The following is a 6,072-nucleotide window of genomic DNA, read 5'->3' as shown; positions in this document are numbered from 1 at the left end:
TTCGCATCTGCAAAATTAAAAGTGAATGTGTCAAGTCAGCCCTGGCCATCCTGGCTGGAGACGAGGCTGTCATGAAAAGGCTCGGATCCTTCCTGCATTGGCATGCTCAGACGGAGCCCTTCATCTTTTTTTTTTCCTGCAGGCACTGTACATCGGCACAGAGGAGGCTGTGCTCCTTGCCGCCTAGATCCAGAGAGGACCCCACACCGACTGGGAAGCAGCGGGGGGCTGCCAGCACAGTGCCCCACTTGGCCAGTTCCTGATTCCCCCTTGCCATTATCTGCTAGGCTTGGACAGACCACAGCAGGGCATACAGTACAGTACTGTTCTCACTGAAAGACCATGCTAAATAAACTGCAGTTCCCAGAATAAAACCAGTGAGATTAAAAACACCAGGAGAGCAGCCTTTATTTGAATGTGCATGAACTGGAACTGAAGCAAATGTTAACAGAAAAGCAGAAGAAATACTTTAGAAAATAGTATTTTGCACCCTAAAAGCAAACAAAGCCTATTGGTGGTTTTTCTAGGAGTTAAGTATTAGATGAGATCAATAAACAAAAGAGTTAGTGCTCCTGTCTGTGTTCTGAAAATGGCAGCTTTAAAACCCTTAACCCACTGTGTGCATTTAACATAGCTATTCCAGAGGCTTTAGACAGTGTCAAGAGGAAAGCTAGGCTGGGATAGTGTCCTACTTAACTATCAAAAAACAGCACTTGAAATCACTGGAACTGCTGCTGCTCTGCTATTATATGCCCCACTGACACATATAAAATTACTCCAGATTTACAGCCCTGTAAGTGAGAGCAAAACTAGGTTTCCAAAGCCCAACATTCCTACTACATCAGCCCAGACCTATACAGAAATGCAGGTCAGGTATTTCTGAACATAATGTTTCAGCAGAGCAGCAGAACAAAGTGTCTTCATTTGTAAAAGTTCTAGGTCCAGGCGCGTTGGCTCCAATTCTGTGTCTGTTGTTTGGGCTGAAATAAATGTTCTGGCGTGGTTGGAAAACCTTTGGCTGATCTCTTGACCTCATCAACATTAGTCGACGCTCAGACGTTGCTTGCTGTACAAGTCTGGTTCCGATCAAACGAAGCATACTTTTTGCCTGTCGATCTTGTCAGCTGCAAATGATCCAAGTTTTCTGTGGTTGCTGGCTTTGATTTTGCCCAAAATATGGCAGCCAGATCCACAGTGTAATAGGGCATTTACAGGATTCTGTCAGCCTATGCTGCGTGTGAAATGTGGAACACGGTTATAGCATCAGCTCTGTGGTCAAGGTTTATATGGTGATGTTCGTCTCAAATGCACCCATGCTAAACTGCAAAGGTGTGGGTTTCTGTGCGCGCATCACCTTCACCATAATGCAGGTCCTCCACACTTGTAAGCAGACACGAACTCTCTGAAATAACTCCACTGGGAAAAAAGAGTCATAAAACAGATTTTTTTAAAAAAGGCACCAAACCAATAAGGTTTAATCTTGCAGCCCCCTAAATAAAAAACAGAACTCTCAATGACTTGCAATTTATGAGGTCTCAGCCCTATCTTTGTAGTCTTGTTAGTATGAGTAATGCTTACCTGGGCTCTATATGCTGCATTGAATTAAAGTTTGGACTTCTTATGTAAGTCTTACACGCATACATTCTTGATAGTTTTGTAAGGAAGCAGGAGTCATTTCAATTTCATTTCAATTGCCCTATGTGCACCTATGTCACTGTGACAATAACCATAATCATTCATTGTTAATCTGTATTTTTATTCTATTCACAAGATCTAATCTATTGATTTTAAATATTCCCATCAACATTTTACGTAAATATGTTTGTCTCGAGATCCCAGAAACATTCCATTTCACAATGACTGTGGCTCTGCTTCTCCCAAAACTGCAGGTATTAAATGATGCAGACATTTTGCTTTAGCCTACGTTTCTCTTTTGAGGTTCTACTGTAGAGGAATAAGGGACTGAGTGCTTTAAACGTCTTTAATTTGTTTGGAGGTGAAAGGTACAAAAGATTTTGCAAGACGTTTACCTTTGGGGAGAGAGTAAACGGCAGGTGGACACACAGCTGTGAGTGCAGTTATGTGCTTGCAGCGGGACAAGCAGAGACTGCAAAGCCTCTGGAAAGCACCTCTCACTGCGAGAGACACAGTGCTGACCTGCCGCTGACATCCCCTCCCGCTGTCCTCTCTCAGCCACACTCCTGCCTAAACTCCAATTTCTGGGCTACCAGCTACAGCTAGGTTTTGCTGGCATGATGTGCCATTGTGAAGAAGCACCTTCTTCCAAGGATGTTTTCTGGATTTGCTTAGGACAGAATGCAGTCGGGCCACCAGGATGGTGCAAAGCTCTGTTAAAGGATGCTAAATAAATCAAAACTGCTGCTTGCCTTGTGCTGGAAACTCATTTATTTTAAGCATAGGTATTCTCACAGCTGGTGAACCCAAACAAGCGTTAGCACTTGAACAGCTGTTTGGAAAACATTTTCTGATTTTTTTCTGGCAACTGTGCTCCTGCCATGATGTGCATGTTATTTCCTAATTTAAGTGTTCAGACTGAGCTTTTATCACCCATGTACAGTCATGGGAAGTGTCATTAAGCTGGTTAAACTTCTATTCTTCTAGTCACCTTGAGAGGGTGACAGCCAGGAACATGACCAGAGCGGAGGAGAAGTAAGCTATTTCAGGTCTCTGGCAGTATGGCATTTTAGTAATACAAGTAGTCATTCACACAGCACTGAGGTTTCACAACAGTTTTATTGTTTTTAAAGGTATGTGGAAACTGAGGGTCAATCGGAGAAGAATTTTAGATCACTGGAAATGATGTTCAGCATCTGTGTTCAAATCTTGGTCTTCTCAAGCCCAGGGCAACAAACTGTGAGTTTGATTACTTTTTCAGATGTGCCTCTTTAATCTTTGTCATAAAATTCTGCAATTTAACAAGTTTCCCTCCGGCACTGCTACCCCAAGCCAGCTGTTTGGTGATCGCCAGAAAAGGTTATCAGGCAGTGTTTGTCCACCTTGTAAAATGGAGATGTCCAAATGAATATGAGCATTTATAACTGTGGAGAGAGCCTCATGAGAGCATCAAAAACATTAGTGATCCAAATGCCTCAGTGGCAGCAGTATTAATTGTATCAATGCTTTATCAGTCCCTTTACCTGCATCTTTAACCTGCATCTTTAGTTGCCTTAAAAGCTTATGAACATCTGGACATAAAAGCCACGACTAAGAGCACATGTGCATCATGCAGTGGGGCATAGTGCAGAGACTGGAGCCACACAGCACCACGGTACTAGCTTGGGTGCACTAGCAGCATGGCTGACAACCCCTGCTGCAGCACCGCACTAACACGACCATGGTGCTTTGGAAGCCCGGGCAGGATCATTTTAAGACTGCCAAGGCTCTTGGCAGAGAGCACCAGAGCAATCACAAAATCTTCTCATAGGCAATATGGGAACTCTTTAGGGTTTCAGTTGTCGTAGAACAGGGGAACTCAACTTCACTTCTTGAGGGACAGGTGAGGGAAGAAGAATCTACCCTCTGACATACGTGACCCCCAGCTCTGCTGTAAAATAAGTCAGCAAAGCCAGCCTGAGCTTGTATTAGCTCAGTACAACAGTCTGACGTTAATAACCAGAAAAATTCCCACTTAAGACCCATCTACAGCCAAATCCATAAGCAGCCTATATGTTACTATGATTCTTGCTATCAAATGCTATGGCCAGCATTTATAAAAGGACAAAGCAATAAAACCTTCATTTTAGCTTAATAGATTATTAGCCTTGGTCTTTGGAGAACAATGCATTTGTGGATCCAGCAGAGAAAATCTTCAAAAGATGCTGTTCTGTCACAAATTGTTCATGTTTTAATTGAGACATTGTCATCAGAGAAAATGATAACTAAGAGATATGTGATGGGAAGAACACACTCAATCTATAATGAAATCAACTCTCAAATGAGGTCGCCCACCCACGTACTACTATACATATATAAAAGAAAGATGAGCAAATGCAGTGAGATGAGGCCAAGAGTAGCTTGCAAATGAGTAGGTTGCCCTTTGGGTAGGGAGGTGAACCAACAGGGCAGGCAGTGTAGTTACGTGCTGGAGAACTCAAAAATGAGGGCAAATGTGGCCTCCTGTGCCCTTCTCATGCTCTTTTTGAAGGACAATTTCTTATGCTGGTGGCTCATCACAAAGTGCTCTGGGGACAACCACCCAGGCACACATGGACAAGCACAGCATCCCCCTCATGGCTTATTCTATTAAAGCATAAAATAAAAACCACTCTTCAGTCCCCTTGACATAGATTTAGATGCAAAAAGAACCCCAAGCTTGCCCTTAATGTCCTTGATCTTGAAATCTAAATGGCTTTGCTGCTGGTCAGAAAAGTAGATCAGCTGTGACTTTTAAAAATGTTAGAAAAGAGCACTACAAAAAGAGTAATTAGAGCACTAGGCTACAACTCGGGAGAGTTGGTTTCAATTCCTGAGGCTGCACAGGTTTCTGTGTGACCTGGAGAGTCACCTAGAGCCAGAGCCAAAGAGCAGGGCAGATAGCCGAAGTGGGCTTAGGTATAACAAGTAACAGCAGGTCGGAAAGCCTTCCCAGGAGCTACAGAAGAGAGCTTGCCTACATTCATCAAGCTGCTGCTCTTTGAATTTATCATGCTGGCAGGAACAGTAACTACTGCTTGAGGCAGTGTAAGTTATGTTACACATGCAACAAATAGCTGAGAGTTAGCAGCACCCGAAAACACCAGCCCCACCAGTAGCAGAGCCAGGATCTGAAAACACAAGATGACACGCGTTAACCTAGTTCAAAAGGAAAGGTTACTCCAGCCTGTCATGAGACTCCACCATAACATAACCCCGTGGCAGGTAATCTGTGCATTGTAATGGCTGACGCGGTGCAGAAGGCCGAGATCTATGTAAATGTGTCCAGCAAATGAGAAAGATCTCCCAAACCCAGGCACAGGGACCTGTTAACCCTGTGTTAACAGGAGAAAAGGATGCACATTAGACATTGTGTGCTTTGCCAACACGTTTTCCTCTGTTAAATAAAAAAAACCAGGCATCTCATGGCCAAGTGTGCTGTGGAGGGGCTCGCCCCGCTCTGCTTAGCGACCATCCCGGCGGGCTACGCCGCACGTTCCTACAGCGTCATCCCACGGGCTGCGCGCGACGGAGCAAATGCGTGACGAAGCCCCTGCTAGCCCCCTCCGATGCCAAGTGAGGCTTTGACTGAAGCTGCTTGCAGAGGGGCGACATTCCTAGAGGTCTCCGCTGCTCAGGTGGAGAAGGGAAAACACTTCAGCCTGAGAGCTTTTCTCATGACCCCGAGACAGAGATGGCTTTATCCAAATCCCACCGAGCAGCAAGAGTGCTCCCGGCAATCTGTTAAATATTTAATATTGACACAACACTCAGGATACAAACGACAATTCAGAGAGAAGGAAACTCCTGCCTTCTCTAAGCCCCTCTGGGAGCTTTCTCTTCACGTGTGTTTTTCAGCATGACTGACATCTGCCTGGTACATGGCGCGTTTAGGCCAATGCAAACATCCCTGCTGGGGCTTAGCGCGTGCGTGGGCTGCTGGCCCCTCGCCGCCGGGCCCTGCCCTCCACAGTCCTCGTCACTCGTGGGGACGAGCCCCCGGCCTTCCCCCGGCTCTCACGCCCCGGGCACCTTTGCCCTTCTCAGTGCGCTCGCACAGGGCTGCGGCCGGCGCGGAGCTGAGGGGAGCGCGGCGGCCCCGCGAGGGGGCTCCAGAGGCGCCCGGAGCCTGCAGAGGGCCCCGGGAGCGCCGTGCCCGAGAGGCAGCTCGGAGCCGGCTGCCCGCGGCCGCCTGGGGAGGGAGCCGCCGCCCTGGCGCGCGCGGCCCCTCACGCAGCGGCCGTTAGGGAGCCGCCGCGACCGTTGGGCGACGCGGCGACCGTTGGGCGACGCCGCCCCCTAGCGGGCCGCGCGCGCAGCTCCGCCCGCTCGAAGCCGTCGTGGCGCCCTCCGCGCCGAGCCCGGGCCGCGCGGCTGCAGGCGACTGAGCTGCTCCGGCGCCTCTGCTGCTGGGTGCAC

Source organism: Rhea pennata, chromosome 11 (assembly GCF_028389875.1).
Source record: "Rhea pennata isolate bPtePen1 chromosome 11, bPtePen1.pri, whole genome shotgun sequence".
Lineage (NCBI taxonomy): Eukaryota > Metazoa > Chordata > Aves > Rheiformes > Rheidae > Rhea > Rhea pennata.
The sequence above is the reverse complement of the archived record's forward strand: the minus strand, read 5'-3'. Positions refer to the sequence as shown.